This window comes from Paramisgurnus dabryanus, chromosome 9, assembly GCF_030506205.2.
Source record: "Paramisgurnus dabryanus chromosome 9, PD_genome_1.1, whole genome shotgun sequence".
Classification (NCBI taxonomy): domain Eukaryota; kingdom Metazoa; phylum Chordata; class Actinopteri; order Cypriniformes; family Cobitidae; genus Paramisgurnus; species Paramisgurnus dabryanus.
In genome coordinates, this window is record NC_133345.1 from 16045277 (window position 1) to 16063120 (window position 17844).

General features: G+C 36.9%; 1 long non-coding RNA gene across 2 annotated transcripts; it reads left to right on the forward strand.

Moving 5' to 3' along the window:
- The first annotated feature begins 563 nt into the window (after positions 1–563).
- LOC135736218 (uncharacterized) lies at positions 564–3143 on the forward strand. 2 transcript variants are annotated; one of them, XR_012337264.1, is made up of 5 exons: positions 564–639; positions 1252–1344; positions 1513–1580; positions 1643–1741; positions 2451–3143. It is a non-coding gene; the product is annotated as an uncharacterized lncRNA (long non-coding RNA). The 2 variants fall into 2 exon arrangements; XR_012337263.1 differs by having other exon boundaries at positions 1513–1576.
- Positions 3144–17844: the final 14701 nt, after the last annotated feature.

Consider the following 17844-nt stretch of genomic DNA (forward strand, 5'->3'; position numbering starts at 1 on the left):
AACGGATACGTATATAAAATTAAAAGGGACAAGATAGTCGACGTGACCCTCATGTTTCCATGGCAATCAGTCAATCACATGTTACGCTTATGATCGCACCTGCGGTCATTCGCGCAGTATCCATGATTTTAAGCGGCATGAAACACTTAAGTTAACTCCTTTGTACGAAAATATCATGTCGTGTAAGTTGGCATGTTCTATTCGAATTGAAATACATTGTAACGGTGTAATTTTGCTTACTTGTTGAATAGTTAGCAAGTTTTAATGGAAATAGAAAATATTATCTAGACAAATATGCTCTTGTTTTTAGTATATTTTTATAACTCTTTTGTAATGTCTTCGTTATCAGAGCCCTTCAAATTAGAAAAGTGAGGATGATCTTGTCAATGCTGAGATTTTCATGCATCAGCAGCCACTGGATCAGGTAATGTTGTGTAAACCCTGCTATTCTATAATATTTACTTAAATGCAGTATATGCAAGTGTATGTATTCATGTTCTGATAAAGTCATTATAGAATTCTCTTCCAATATTGCACTAATTTTACTTTTTTATATTTTGTCAAGATTGAACAAGAAACAGACAGCAAGGGTTGTCAGATCAGAAACAGAATGACACACAAATACAAGAAACTTCACAGGTGAGAATTGAGACTGGCTTTTTAAAATCACCTGCTACTTGTTTCTCAAGACTGGTTTATCATTGTCATAAGGAAAATATAAGAAACTAATTTAGGATACAATGGTTACTTTTCAGCCCAGCAATTAATTTCTTTTCTATGCCACTATTCCTTCTACAGTATGTAGGCCTACATATTTCAAACACTTTGTTTTCAGTAGACAGAGACAAAAGTTAATCCAGTTTTCAGAGTGTATGGTGATGCAAGTTTTATAGAGGCTTCATATTGACAGAAAAAAATGGGTCTTTGAGGTGGTGAATTTGACAGCATTTATTTGTTCTTATCTTTATGTATTTTTAATCATAATTTTTTTAATTGTCAATGAGCTGCCAACTACCCTGGTAATGCACCACCAAGATACCATGTTGTAATAGAAATCCGTAATTTACCATTTCTTTTTTGTGAAGCGTCTCCCCTAAAACCTTACAATGCATTTAATATTTGTTTTGTAACCAAATCAAATTCTACTAATCCTAATAATTAAGATGCAGTGTTTTGTATATCACAATTTATGTTTTCTTTTTAAAAGGGGCTATGACTTGTTTTTATTTTATTATGTGTTTTAAATTGTAGGCAGATCAACATGCAATTTGAAGACGTGTGATAAAATACAGAGAGGTGAAGTAGTGTGTCTTTCCAGATCCCCAAATCATTCCCCCTTAAAAGGTAATGAATAGTGTTATGACAAAAAATGTAAACATTCTTAATTTCTTTAAAAGTTGTACTTGGGCCACAGTTTTCTGTATTTCTTACCACAAGATTACATTTATATTTCTATACTAATGAAATATGTTTTTCTTTTTCCAAACTTTATCAAATGCAATGATCGCTAAGATGAGCCTGAAGAGGAGATTTGGGAAGATGTTGTTTCATAAGTCGCTTTGCCAGATCACCTGTGGTAAGTTTGTAAAACATATATTAAAAATAGGATTAGAACATCTCCTAATCAAAAGTTTTTGATCAGGTCGGGATGTCTGCTAACAAGATGCCTTGCTGGTCTGAGGGAGTTTAAAGTCTTACACAGACAGTCCAGAAGTTCTGAAGTCCATCTTCGATTTCATTGGTTAGGGACTACACACAAGGCTGTTTGACCCACACGTAAAGCAACCTGTCAGTGTTTGCTTTGTTAAGCATCTCATTTGGGCGTGTTGAAAATATAAAGTTAATATCACTTAAGCATTCAGTATTGGATTCATTTGTAACCAGATCGATCAGAAGCACCATTCACTACCATAGTATTCTTTTATCCTACTATGTAAGTCAATGGTGCTTCTGGTCAGTTTGGTTGCAGACGTTCCTTAAAAAATCTTTGTGTTCATCAGGACGCTTTAAGGTGTAGAAACATCTCAGCAACCTCAAGAGAAATTGGAGGCAACTGAGCTAAACTGCAGATGTTGTTGCAAAGGGTCTGAATATGTATAATGTAAATATGATATGTTTTCTTTTTTCATACATTTGCAAAAGTTTCTAAAATTCTGTTTTTACTTTGTAAAAATATCTTAACAATTACAGTATCATGCAACAACATAAAATTGAAAGTGAAAGGTGTATGATTTCTGAATGCACTGTAGATGATCTTAATTGAACCTCATTGTCATCTTCGTAAACACAACAGCTTTGTTCTTTCATCAGATGGCTATGCAATATTTCAAGTCAGACTATCAAAGAAAACGCATCTTGCCCTGATGTCCAATAACAAGATTTTTTTGTACATGGGCTAAAATGCAGCATTTTTTGAAAATTAAATATCTTGTTTTTTTCCCCCTCTTTAGATGCTGTCATCGTATTAAGTACAGCATAAGCCAGAATAGATGGGTGGTGGTGGCCATAAGAAGACTGTCAACTAAACCAACAACAAAATTCATATTTGCAGTTTTTCTTGAATAAAGTTTTTCTATTCAGATTAATAAAATGACTTTTAAACATGATTTTGTTTCATATTTTATGATTTTATTCTATATTTAGAAAATTCCACTTCTGCACTACTAACTGGAAACCTAACTGTTTGAAAGAATGTGTTTTATCCATAAAAAAATATTTTTAACAGCTGCTTTCATGTTTATTTGGAAAGGGTAGGCACCTGCTATCTTATTTGTCCACATTTAAACTTTACCTTCCTTAAGTGTTTAGTTTTATGAATGGGGTTGTACTGTAAGTTATGCGTAGCAAGTTGCATTCATATGATAATTGCATTAAAAATGACACGTTTACAGTAAATCATTTCGTGAGTATTGCAGTGTAAAGTAAAAATCTATATTTAGTGTTAAAAACAACAAGGAAATAGAAGGTTGAAATTGCGTCATGATATCAACCATAATTCACCTATGTTGAAAGTGTGACGTTGAAACAACGTCGTGATTTCAACGTTGAAATTTTTTGCAAAACCGAAAGGTAATCCAACGTTGATTCAACGTTGGTACCTGACGTTGATTCAACGTTGAATCAACGTTGAAATGCCGACTGGGTAGGTACATTAGACAATAAGACCTTCCTTGCTGGATTAACAAGTGGAAAAATCTTAACGAAACAATCATTGAGAACTATACCACTTTCTACAATGTCATTAATTTTTTCAATTGTGTCCAAAAACAAAACAACTGCTCCGTTCATCCTAGATGCCGATCGAATACTATCGTGACCCACTATCTCCCCAACCGCTAGCACATCCTCCCCGACTGAAGCTTAACCTCGCCTTCTCCGCCATTGTTGTAGCCGCAGCTAATAGCTGTCCGACACGACCCACCAAACCACAAATCCTACTTTCAGTGTTTTTATAACAGTAAGTTACACAAGGAAAGAAGATGTAAAATCCGTGAGATAAAGAAAGAGTATTTAAAGCTGACAGACCTTCAGATGATTCGAATACACCACGAAACACCCTCCATGTCACACACCAATCACTCGACAAACGCTCAGAGTCACGCATGCGCAGAGAGACAGAGAGAGGGAGAGAGAGAGAGAGAGAGAGAGAGAGAGAGAGAGAGAGAGAGAGATGGTCTGTGTAGTAAAGTGATGTTCTTAAGCAGTTGGATGGTCCTGCTGACTGCTTCACTTTTAAACAGCTGCTTAACTCACGGCAGCCATTAAAACTGTAGAGGACTGCCATCACAGATTCAGAGTCCACCTGCTTGCCAGATTTTCTTATCAGTTAGCAAGTTGATCTTTTTGAATTTTAAGCACAATTAAATGTATGTGAAAATGAACAGGTGGACACAAAAAAGTACTTACATCATAATACAATGACTTAGGCTCTATATTCCAATTATTCTAAAGTGGATAAAAAATGTGTCATTCCAGGATTGAAGACAACATTTTTCCTGACAATTAAGACTCAGTTCTAAAGGAAACTACAATCTTATTAAACAAATACAGTCTTGTTCAAAATAATAGCAGTACAATGTGACTAACCAGAATAATCAAGGTTTTTAGTATATTTTTTATTGCTACATGGCAAACAAGTTATCAGTAGGTTCAGAAGATTCTCAGAAAACAAATGAGACCCAGCATTCATGATATGCACGCTCTTGAGGCTGTGCAATTGGGCAAGTAGTTGAATTAGTTGAAAGGGGTGTGTTCAAAAAAATAGCAGTGTGGCATTCAATCACTGAGGTCATCAATTTTGTGAAGAAACAGGTGTGAATCAGGTGGCCCCTATTTAAGGATGAACCCAACACTTGTTGAACATGCATTTGAAAGCTGAGGAAAATGAGTTGTTCAAGACATTGTTCAGAAGAACAGCGTACTTTGATTAAAAAGTTGATTGGAGAGGGGAAAACCTATAAAGAGGTGCAAAAAATGATAGGCTGTTCAGCTAAAATGATCTCCAATGTCTTAAAATGGAGAGCAAAACCAGAGAGACGTGGAAGAAAACGGAAGACAACCATCAAAATGGATAGAAGAATAACCAGAATGGCAAAGGCTCAGCCAATGATCACCTCCAGGATGATCAAAGACAGTCTGGAGTTACCTGTTAGTACTGTGACAGTTAGAAGACGTCTGTGTGAAGCTAATCTATTTTCAAGAATCCCCCGCAAAGTCCCTCTGTTAAAAAAAGGCATGTGCAGAAGAGGTTACAATTTGCCAAAGAACACATCAACTGGCCTAAAGAGAAATGGAGGAACATTTTGTGGACTGATGAGAGTAAAATTGTTCTTTTTGGGTCCAAGGGCCACAGGCAGTTTGTGAGACGACCCCCAAACTCTGAATTCAAGCCACAGTACACAGTGAAGACAGTGAAGCATGGAGCATGATATGGGCATGTTTCCCCTACTATGGTGTTGGACCTATTTATCGCATACCAGGGATCATGGATCAGTTTGCATATGTTAAAATACTTGAAGAGGTCATGTTGCCCTATGCTGAAGAGGACATGCCCTTGAAATGGTTGTTTCAACAAGACAATGACCCAAAACACACTAGTAAACGGGCAAAGTCTTGGTTCCAAACCAACAAAATTAATGTTATGGAGTGGCCAGCCCAATCTCCAGACCTTAATCCAATTGAGAACTTGTGGGGTGATATCAAAAATGCTGTTTCTGAAGCAAAACCAAGAAATGTGAATGAATTGTGGAATGTTGTTAAAGAATCATGGAGTGGAATAACAGCTGAGAGGTGCCACAAGTTGGTTGACTCCATGCCACACAGATGTCAAGCAGTTTTAAAAAACTGTGGTCATACAACTAAATATTAGTTTAGTGATTCACAGGATTGCTAAATCCCAGAAAAAAAAATGTTTGTACAAAATAGTTTTGAGTTTGTACAGTCAAAGGTAGACACTGCTATTTTTTTGAACACACCCCTTTCAACTAATTGCCCAATTGCACAGCCTTAACCCTCGTGTGGTGTTCATATTTCTGTTACTTAGACAATGTTTGTGGGTCTAGTGGACCCACTGCATTTTTTGTATCTTAAAACAATGCAGTCATACAAATTTATGTATAATTGTTTACAGATGTTTACTTTAGCCTTATTGCAGTAAAATAAACAGAATATATGGTTAATATTTGTCATTTACCACTAGTAGAGGACTATTTATAGATTCAAGTGCTATTCGTTTTTGTGATAATATGAAATAAGAGAAGAAAATTCTGTTCTCCCCCAGATATTGGGGAAAAACATGTTTATCTTAAATAAGTATTTATCACTTTTTCATCTCAAATACGTTTTTCATCACTTTGATGTTTAATTCTTTGAACTAAGTTTGAAATTGTACACATTTGTGTCAGTTTACACAGCACAATCCCCATCTGGAAAGATGCCGTATCAGAACATATCATCCACATTGAACACATAACCTGTTCATGTCAGCCTACACAACACATAAGAAGCACATTTTTATCATGTAGCTGTGTTGCATATGCATTTCTTGTTTTTTAGAGACATATACTGTGTGTTCCTCTCCATCTTATGTCCACACACACTGCAGTACAATGTATTGCTATTGGCTACAACCTAAAATGATAAAAATGCTTGGATATAATTTTTACTTTCTCTATTTCTACTTCTCTATTTACTTTCTCTCTCTCCGCACTCATACGCACACACACACGTGCGCACGCACACCATAGGTTTTGTGGTAAACCCATGGTTTTACAAATGGTAATCAATACACCAATTTACCATGATTACTACACTTTTACTATTATACAGCCATGGTTATTTTTTGTAAGGGAGATAATGGTAAAATGTAGAATGGTTCCTGTTAGACAGAAGGTAAAGTGTTTGGGACAGTGGGGGCAGACAAGTGTTCATGCTTGATATATAACATGTTGTATCCTTGTGCTGCTACAGCAAGTGCAGAAGGACAAAACTCTGACATGCATCCATCACATAATGTACAGACATATATACAAACACACTCATGCACTCACAGGAGTCCCAGATAGAAGAAAAACAGAGTGAAGTTACATAGCACATTCATTTTTTACACTCTTATTAACCCCGGGTCCAGTGGACCCGAACACTACATATGTAATATAAATGTGTAGGGGGGGTGTACAGTGTACAGTCATTATAAAGCTGTTTATTTCTATGTTCTTTATAGAAAATGAGCCAAGGCCAATGAATCTGAGGTTGAAACAATAATTAATTGCATAATTTTTCTTTTAGTAAACATTAAAAACGGGTCCCACAGACCCGAACACCACACAAGGGTTAAGAGCGTGCATATCATGAATGCTGGGTCTTGTTTGTTTTCTGAGAATCTACTGAACCTACTGGTAACTTGTTTGCCACGTAGCAATAAAAAATATACTAAAAACCTTGATTATTCTGGTTAGTCACATTGTACTGCTATTATTTTGAACAAGACTGTACATGACTCTGACTGCATGATGAGACAAAAGCATTCAAATAGAGTTTGAGTTTATTATTATTCTAATGATATCCTGTATTGTAAATATATATAATAGTTATGTTTACAAACCATTACATAGACTGAATAGAAGATGAACAGTGACAATAGCAACATATCCGTATTTGACAGGAAAGTGATATTGCAGTAAAATGGTGTCTAAAATAACAACCAATTATGTGTCATTCTGAACAACAAGTCTACAAACTAGACAAAAACAAAGCACTAAAAGTACTTTACTGGATATCAGAGACAATGGGAAATAAGAAAGATTATTTGGAGTAACCGTTGCACCTGATTCATACCCCATTTTAATGATACAAACAATGACAAACCGCATCGAAGCAGTCACTTGCGTTATCAGTCCGTTCCCTCTGTCAAATATATCTGGAGGGCTGTCAGCCCCTACTGCTGATTCTGCTTCTCGACAGCAATGGAGAGATAAGAAAAACTGCTTACACGCTTTATTTTTATGGTCCTGTGTGTAGCCCTGATATACTGGGATGTGGCAGATGCTGGAATATGTGTCGGAGCAATGTAGCTCCTGCCAATAGAGTGAAATAAACACACACAAACACCATATGCTGCCCATGCAGAAAGAGAATAAAACATCTATTTAAATGATTGAAGTGTGAGGGGAACATTTTACATACACCTTTGAATGACTGTGTCATTAATAAAAGCTCACAAAATCACTAAAGATGCAACTAGAAACATTGCAAATGATGAAACTCAGAATGTAAAATAAAGGAAAATGAACGACACATTAGGGGGTGCTGTGATCCATTTCACTGCCAAATTCAGATCCACAGTCATTCATTCAATTAATCTTCTGTGCAGTTAAAGGACTTTGCCGAATACTTTGTGAATTCTAATGAAGTAGTATTTGTGAATGGCCTAAAGCAAATTTATTTGACGAATATATGATACATACACTCTAAGAAAGGTTGTGTTCATTTTAACACATTGCTTTGTGTTAAACTATTTAACACATTATGTGTTATTTTAATGCATTATGTGTCATTTCGTGTTGATTTTGTGTTCAAATAAATAAAAGGGACAACACAAGACGTGTTAAAACAACACAAAGTGTGTTGTTCCAAAAATAACACAGAGCTGTGTTAAGTTAAGGACAACACGGGCAGTTAGGTGGAGCCGAGATCCCAATATGAGTATCATCAATAGCACCTCCACATTGCGGGAATCCCCACCGGTCACGGAAGCGCTGCATAATGGTTTGCACTTCATCCACCAAGGGTGTTCAGATATAAAGGGGCAGCAACTTGTCACAAAAAAAAAAAAATGGAAGATGGTTCTGAAATCTTCGTTTGTGGCTCCAGATTCTGATTGCCACATGCTGCTCCACAGGCACTGGTTTCCTGAAGGAAGTCTCAAGGTATCTTTATAAAGGTGTTGCCGAAGGATGTTGCACAATTCCAAAAACGTTGTCTTTCTCATTCTGAAATTGATCATCCATTCACTGTCTGCCCAGCTTGTAAGAAAGTGTTCCCACCTCACACCACATCTCTGCTGTATCCAGATGCTACTGAGGCAGAACGGGAATGTATATTTATTGTAAATAAATTAATGCATATACTAATATCTGACAGCACTTTAAAGTACAATTTAATAAACGGTGCCCTGTATTGTAAAAGCATTATAGAATAGTTTCCTAAATTTATTCAGATTACTATTGACCAATTATAATCGTGTTATAGAAGGACCCATATTAGAAATAATGTACTTTACTTAACTACTATAAACTGCAGCACATTGAGTAAATACTGTACTCTATTGATGTATACAATAATTTATTGTATTTACCATAGTTAATGTATAAATCAAAGTAAATATTATTGCTTACATTAATGAACCACACTATAGAATCATAGGATGTTTAATACAAATTTACTATTGCTGGGACAGTACTCTCTGTTTGGCATCACTACAACATAATACATCTTTTAAAACTTGGAAAGTATAGTTAAGATACATCAATAATATTACTGGTCCTGTTCTATAATATAATTACTGGTCCACCTTGTTGATGAACGGAATTGTATTCGGTTAGTAAAGTAGCACATTCTTCCCTCAGCTTAAAAGGCAAAACACACATCTAAGGTCACTGGTTCATTTTAGAAGAAGCACAGGGTAAAAGTGATTCAGACCTCAACCCCAGGTTTTTTTTAAAAAATAATGGTGTCAGGAGCAGGAGACGGAAGAACCCAGTTGCAGACGGTGTCGGGGTAAACAGAAAACACTTTAATAAATTCACCGAAAAATGAAGCCCACGTGGGGGCAAAATCACACTGAACAAGACACTTTACTAATGGACAAACTACACTAGACAAAAGACTTCACACTACTTCTTCTTTGAGCTTATTGGCGGCTCGCATTCTTAAAAGAGCATTACCGCCATCTACTGTGGGTATTGGATCAGAGACACTATAATCCTTCCCCCAGACCATTCAGGACTCATGCATTCGATGTTGCTGCGTGTTCCAGCTCCTCCATCTACAGCTCAAGTCCGTCACAGTCCAGAGAGGATTAATAATAATAATAATAATATCTATATTCTATTTAAAGGAGCATTTCACCTGTAGAAACATTAATCTGTATTGAAAGTGTGTCATATTTGTAGTCGAAATGTAACATACATTTAGAATTTGGTGCCTATTTGACCGAGAAAAGGGGTGTTTGTAGTCTCGCCCCCTCAACAAAGATATTGGACTTCCTGCTTTCAATGATGCAAAATGATGATTTTTACATCATTGAAAGAAGGAAGTGCAACACTGAAATCTGTATTTCTCCTGTCTCAGCGGCAACTGAGGAAATGATGCACGACCATTCAAAAACATGACTGGGGTTCTAACTATACAAAGCTTAATGCAAATGGGTGAAGTGTCCCTTTAAAGACTTCACACTAACTGGACTTGACTAATTTAAACAGTAGATTGACAAGAATAGAGCTGATATGAATTGTACAAAATGAACCAGCACAGGACCAAGGATACAAAGGGATTAAATAGCAAAAACTTAACAAGATAACAAGGGAGGAACAGGTGATGGGAATAAACTAATGAATAAACAATTAACAGGGAGAACAAGGGGGCGGGGTCAGGAGACGAGACACGGAAGGCACATGACTCAAAACACAAGATCATGGGCCTTCACATAAGACATGGGACTGTCAGAACCCAGCCATAATTACATGCGCAAGCATGGCCAGCACGCAATAGCGCAACATCGATACAACGAAAAGCTATCCAAAATTTACATACTTAAATTAGATCGGAATTGAAGTTTATAATAAATAAAAATTTTTTAATAAAATAAGGTCAGAAGTAACAAAGTGCAGAACAAATATGCAAAATGCCTCAAGTGCACGGAAACAAAACACAAGCCAAATAGTTAAATCAGATAACCCAAAGTGATTTATAAATAAAATAAAATATAGAAATTATTAAAAGAACGAAAGGCATAATATAATTTGCCAGCTTTGTCTTTTAAATGTCGAAACAAAGAGGCAAGGCTTTATTAACATAGAGACCTCTTATGGACGTGAAGCCCGGTCACAGGGGATGTTGGATTTATTAACGCATTTTAAAAATATTTATTGAAAGCTGCTACTTCACATATTATTTGCAGCATTATCATAATATGCAGTATATTAAATTTATTGTGAGAAAGCTGTTATATGTGAAATCAGATAATGTGTGCACCCAAATATGGCCAAAATTGAATGATCCTCATTTCAAAACACATCTGCGACGATTCGACTATGAGATTGGTAGTCGAATCAGGCTTCTCCTATCGATGCATCGAATCTTCGACTATTCGGGGTCACCCCTAGTGTCTAGTGTTTATTAGAGAAAAACATTTATTTTATGATGTAATTTTACCCCCACTTTCAATTGTTTTACTTCAATGAAGCACATATTTTTGTGATTTTTTTTATTAAAGCTTAAAAAAAGATACATTTTAGATAATTTTTTTAGCTTTCTTTGTCAGTGTCAGTGAGGACATTGGGCAACCTGGTAAGTTGTAAAAACTCATTTCACTTTTGAGTCACGTGACGTTTATCGACCCACGGCATTCCCGCCATTTTTTAAACAATTTTTTCCCTATAGTAAGGTTACCAAAAAACAAAACGGTAAGTCTCTCAATGAATGCACGATCAACATCAGACATCTTGCAAACAGACAACCGCATAGCACTTGCCCCTCCCACAAGAAGCAGATTTCGCCTCTGACACGCGAATGCATTCAAAATGTTCAAGCGTCAAACTAGAGGCGGTAGACGTGATTTTGACGCCTCTAACACGGCTGGTGTGAACCCATGGTAAGGGGATCTTATTATAATAATACCACCCCTTTATCTGCACTATCCAACCACGAAGCCGCCATTTAGTTTGAGAGACAGAGAGAGAAAAAATGACTGAAAGCACAACGCGTCTGTATTCCCTTAAACACATACAGTACAATCTTATAACTTGTCTTTCTAAAGGTAAAAGATGAGGTTTACCTTAGTGCGAGAGAGAGAGAGCGAGAGAGAGAGAGAGAGAGCGAGAGAGATGGAAATATGTGAAATATGTTAAGCAAAAGAGGTTCCTAACGCCCTGCAAAGGAGAACACTGAAATGGTGGAGGGAGTAATAGCAAGTTAGTTGTGTGTAATTCTGTTTATTTCATACTGGCTTCAATGTATATCACAATCTGAATAATTTACTTATTCATTTATAGTATGAAGAGTCCCTGAGTATATGTTGCATGTTCTCTAATTTGTGTTTTTTGTTTTTTAAAGAAAAAACATCGATTTATGGAAAAAAATTATGGATTTATAGCGTTTAAAAAAAAATTACTTTGAATTTATAATCAACAATATTGTTGTTTGATTTAATAATCATTATTCAACATGTTCAGACTGAACAAAAAATAATTTTAACAGAATAAATTAAATGTTTACAAAATGTGTGGGTCTAGGTAAAAAATTTACTTTTTCTGAAAACTATTGAAATGGATTTATAGATTTATGGATTTTTTTGGAAAAGAGCTCTTCATATATATATATATATACACACATAAAGGGGACGCTCATGTTCACAAAATACACGCAAGGCACTCCCTAAACAGTAAACTTTTAGGTTACTCACATAACCATGGTTCCCCGAAATAATGGGAACAAGCATTGCATGACGATTGCATTGAATTGCATTGCATTGAACAAGTTTGCTGACGCTATAGGGGGAAACTCCTGTTAACTCCGTGATTGAAGCCTATTGGTTAACGTCTGTAAAAATTACAGACCAATGGTGTTCGAACCCGTGATAGGGCGGGGCTTACGCTCTGTATAAGCATGGATAGAGTGCTTACCTTATTCGACTGAAGCGAGAAGGCGAATAAAGCTCGCTGCGACAAAGGTATAGCACGCCCAGCAACGCAATGCTTGTTCCCAATTTCCCATGTCAGGGAACCATGGTTACATGAGTAACCTAAATGTCCCTTTCAATAGGGTTCACTTCGCATTGCATCAGTGTGCTGAGGTTTAAAGTGCCCTATTGGAGAGACGCCGAATGGGGCCCGATTACCAGTCTAAACACGGCTTCATGCTGAAGCCTGAGTAAAAGCCCATATAAACATAACGGCATGCATACGGGTGAATCCTTTACACACCCGATGCGACATATAGTTATATACAAGCCGGCGGGTTCCCAGAGCGTGCTAACTAAATTTGCCGGGAAGTGTAATACAAAAGAGATTATGACGGTGAGCTAACCGAACGCACCATGACGCATACATTAATACAACAGCGGGCATACAGGTAAAATCAATGAGTGTACCATGATGCGTGTGTGTGAGTTTAAGCAGACAGAACCTGTGCTTGTAGGGCAGGGACGTCTAAGCTGTAAAATCTGACAAACGGATGGCGATGACCAGCCGGCTATGTTGCAAATGTTAAAGATCAAATCCCTGTAGACCAAGTCCAAAGATGCAGCCATACTCAGCGCAGAGTGTGCTCTGACACAGAGTGGACATTGTTTGTTCAGGGAGGCTTACACCAGAGAGATAGCCTCGACGATCCATTTAGATAGCCGCTGTTTAGTAACTGGCATACCTATAGAGTGATCTGCGAAGCTCACAAACAGCTGGTCTGACTTACGAAAAGGGACCGGTTTGTGTAAATTCTTAGCGCTCTGACAGGGCGGGGCAGACTTAGGGTGTTAAGGACGCCAAGATGAGGAGGCATGGCATCTGGGCAGGAAGTGACGCATAGCTTGCAAGGATTTCTGAGCTTCCGTGAAGCACTGAGTAAAACCCTCAACCAGAGCCGAACAGACCCGACGGTGACACAGGGGAGTCAAGGAGAGCCACACGGTCTGCGTCCTTGATGTCCGTCAAGATGAGCCACAGGTGCCTCTCCAGGATGACCATAGGTCTTCCCACGGCTTGGGTGGCGGTCTTGGCGGCGCGAAGGGCCAGGTCTGTTTGATGATGGCTAGATCTGGGCCCGACTCATCCATATTTTGGAGGACCTTAGAATGATACACTTGCAGAATGGCCATTGTGTGGAGAGACGATGCTGCACAACAGTTAGCGGAGTATGACCTTGTGCTCGGCAGGGGACGCTGGTCTTCCTGGACAAAGGTGACAGGATGGCGGCGACGAAACAGAGCATGCAGGGATGAGCTGGTGTGTACTCGGTCTCAAGCTGCCTTTACGGTTCACGTCTCTGCTGCTTTTTGGGCAGGGAAGGACGGGAAGCTATTTTAAAGGTGGTGATATAGGCGCACAGCACGGCGAGGGGAAGGAGCTTGCAGTGGGCGCAGCCCACTCCGTCGAGCGCGGACTCGGTGAGCAGTAGCCAGGCAGTTGATGCACTCCAAATGACGGTCCTCCATGGTCAAAGGGACTCAGCACGAGCCACAATGCAGATGCGACATTTTACAACACGCTTGGAAATTCTCTGATTACGCATGACATTATCATAAACCCTTTTGACGGGAATGGAGGAAAAAAGACTAATTTCTTTAAAATTAGAAATTGGGATTTAATTTTATTTATGTTTAAGAGATCCTGCAGTTTCCTGCTATTGCTTAAGTGGAAGGGGAGTTTACCCTAAAACTTAACATATCAGTTTACATTTTTATACAGTTTTTAATACTATATACAAACAACTAAACTTTTTTCCATATCCGAATGAATTCAACTCTTCCTCCTAATCCACACTGACTTAGTACTCATCTGTGCATAATAAATACATCAAGACTGATGCAGACTCTGTTGTCATTAGATTTTGTCTTTACCTTGGACAAACAACTTCCCACAGCGGTTTTAACTGATAGTTTAAAAAAATATGTCAGCAGCAAAATAATAATAATAATAATTGGTGATTGACACAGCTGTCCAACAATGAAATGCACTGGTCAAGATGAGATCTACTTAAGCAATTGAAATAAAAAATTATACTCAAAGTGTGGCACTTATTACCTGCAGCAAAAGCAAAAGTTTAAATAAGAACATTTTACAGAAATCAAACACTTGTTAAAGAATTCAAAAGCTTTTACATAAGAAATAATTCCTTCATACAGGCTTTTGATTGCAAGTTTCTGCAATCTGTGAAGAAATAATTGGCAATTCTTTAATACATCAGACCACAGCCAGCATGGCCACTCAAAAAAAAGTGTTTAAAAGAACATATTAAAACATCTATTAAACTCTAAAATTCAAGACTAAATTAAGTGGTCTCGCCATATCATGACCTGTGCAGTTGATTGGGTTCCCTCTCTTTAATTCCAGTAGTAAGTTTAAAATGAAGTCTGAAGGTTTTATTGCTGTCAGTGTTTTATATAAGGATGTAATAGGGTCCTTTCAGCTTCTGTGAGACTAAAAGTGGACAAACTGGTGCTGGAGAAAATGTAGTGCTTTTTTGAAATATATTTATTTATGAAATCTATTCAAAAAATGTCATTGGTTCTCTGCAGAGAGGATCTCCGAATCTTCTAGCGGTGCATTAAACCCACACTCTGGCTCACCTCAAATTTGATGCTTGTCTTTTTAAGATACCAACTGTTGCAAGATAAATGTCTTTATAGGGCCACAGCACTGGAGAAGGAAAGCATTGCTGTCAATCAAAAGATTCAGATGACATATGGTAAAGGCAGGAGGCACTAATGAAGCTCCCTCAGCAATACACACCAAAATACACATCACCATCCATCTCTTCGACTTTAGCCCCCTCCATCTGCTCCTGTACAAAACAGATGAGACCAGTCTTTCCACTCTCAGGGTAAGCAAAAGAATTACACTACAAGTGATTCACCTAAATGGCTTATTACTAAAGTGTCAGCTCTGCAGAACATTTAAATGCTAATAAAATATGGAATTTAATGAAATTCCCAAAGTACCTACTACAGATGAAACAAATGTCTAAAGAAGAGACACTGCATACAACAAAAAACATACTGAATGTACTTTCCAGATGTCTGTTGTACAAATATTGTACATCTGTACTTTAATACTTCCTTCATTGGTCTTTGGTTATTTCTGCAAATCACAATGTACTTATGTAAGTGTTTTGCTCGTCTAAACTAACTCAAGTACTGAGACTGACAATATTGTATGAGACTGTACACAGTGGAACACTCTGCAAATAATATTTGTGATGGATTCAAATATTGTGTTATCAACAACAAAAGCAATATTTCAATGTCATTTTAGCACGTTTTAGTAGTAGTGCATTTAGGGAGAGATTAGTAAATTAATGATTGATTTCAGACACAGTATGTTTAAATAATGCACACACATATATCAAATGTATATACATTAAATACATTAAAATGCATCAAAATACATTAAAACTGCATGTCTGTGCAACAGGTGCATTCAGTTATTATTAGTAGAAAGTCATAATACTAAATGTAACTCTTAAGTATGTCACATGATCGATCTTCTGAAACAGCATACCGAAAATATACATAAAGTACAAAATGATAACTTGCATAATTTGACAGAATTTTGTATGATCTTAAAAAAGCCAGTGCAGGCAGACAAATAAAGAGAGAGAAACACACAAACAAACATAAAAAGATTTGTTTTGTTTTCTTTTAAACTGAAATCAATCTTTTTTATAGCAATACTTCAAACAAGGAAATGAAAGTGTTCGCCCATCTGGCACACAACAACGTGACTAAATTATTGCATCAATCAATTGCACACTCCAGATTTTTAAAACATCAGCAACAGCTAGTAAATCAACATGAACAGGTGCACATCCAACAACCAGACATCACATAAACATGTAGGATAAGCATGGGGTGCAAAACCACAAAGAAAAGGAAAAAAGATAACGAGGAAGAGATCAATATGTTTTATTGTTTTATTTATGTATTCTGTATACAACGCATCTTGTTGAACACGAATCACAGTTCTTGTTGTCTGCTTGCTCTCTAGGATTTTATTGTTTTCATATTATTCTGCTAGTTTGTACTTATTCTCATTGAAATTTAAACTGATCAACTGTATGCATAAAATTTATATTGTCACACTGGGATGAAGACACTGAAGACAGATTTACAAAAGGAAATATAACTTTAATAAAACTCAGAAACCTAACAGGAACGTGCACACAATAGACAATAACTGACAAAGACTGCAACTCAGGAGGGGAGGCCGCCCGTGGATACCTGTAGAACGGTGACTAGCCAATCAGAAGCGAGGAAAAATTTGAGGGCGTGTCTCAGGGTGGCCGCACTGAAACATCGGTTCGAATCCCAGTAAAGGTGAAAATGAAGACGTTATTATTACCTTTTGACACATTTACTCATTCATATATTTAATAATTATAATCAGTTATCACTTTACTTTGTTTTTTTTTGTATGAAACTTGTTTCTGAATACTTTTTACTGATGCAATGTGTTATAGAACTTTATAGTGTTTATAGTGTATAAATAACTAGTTTTCAGGACATTTTTAGATAAAACACTTTTTAATAAAATTAACATTTAAAAGAATACAATTAAATGCATGCCTATTTAATTTTATAAGACAATCATTCTACCACAACAATATAAACTTTTTAAGTGCACAAAAATGTGAACAAAGGCAATTATATTGAATGAACACATACTGGAAATATCTCAAGATGACCAAAATAAATAATCAATCTTTGAAATTAAGTGACAGTTTAAAAACATCTACTGAACAAATAACTATGGAAGAATATAAAAGAAACAGGCTGAATAAGGCTACATAGTACCTTTTCAGTTAAACACAGATGAATCCTACTGCCCATGTGAATGTATACAGTACAGTTATAAATAGGATTGTGCCAAAATTAATAAACTACCACAGTGGTTTCTGCATTAAACAGATATCCATAACAATCAAAATACAGAGTTATATTTTTATGTTACAATAATTACAATGCATACATTCAGAAACAGGAGACATGAGGGCAGTCACTTTGAGTTGAGGGGTACCCAGAATAGGCTGCAGGGAGTCCTGAGAAAGGGAGGAGTAGGGAGGAGTAGAGTCTGTAGACTGTGCAGAGGTCACTGGGAGGAGGGATGCAGGATGACATTAGTCATAGATGAACATTACATTTGTTAAATCTGCTTTGAAATTGATTAAGTAAAATGATGTTAAATTAAGTCCTTACACTGACAGAAAACGGTTTCACGCACTGGTGTTAAAGGAGATGTGGCCTTGCTTGTAGATAATTTAACAACTCTGGAGGTACTGGCAAAGGAACCCTCACTGGATTAAAGGGAATTGGTGAAAAACAATAACACTGATCAGGAACAGGCATATCTTTAC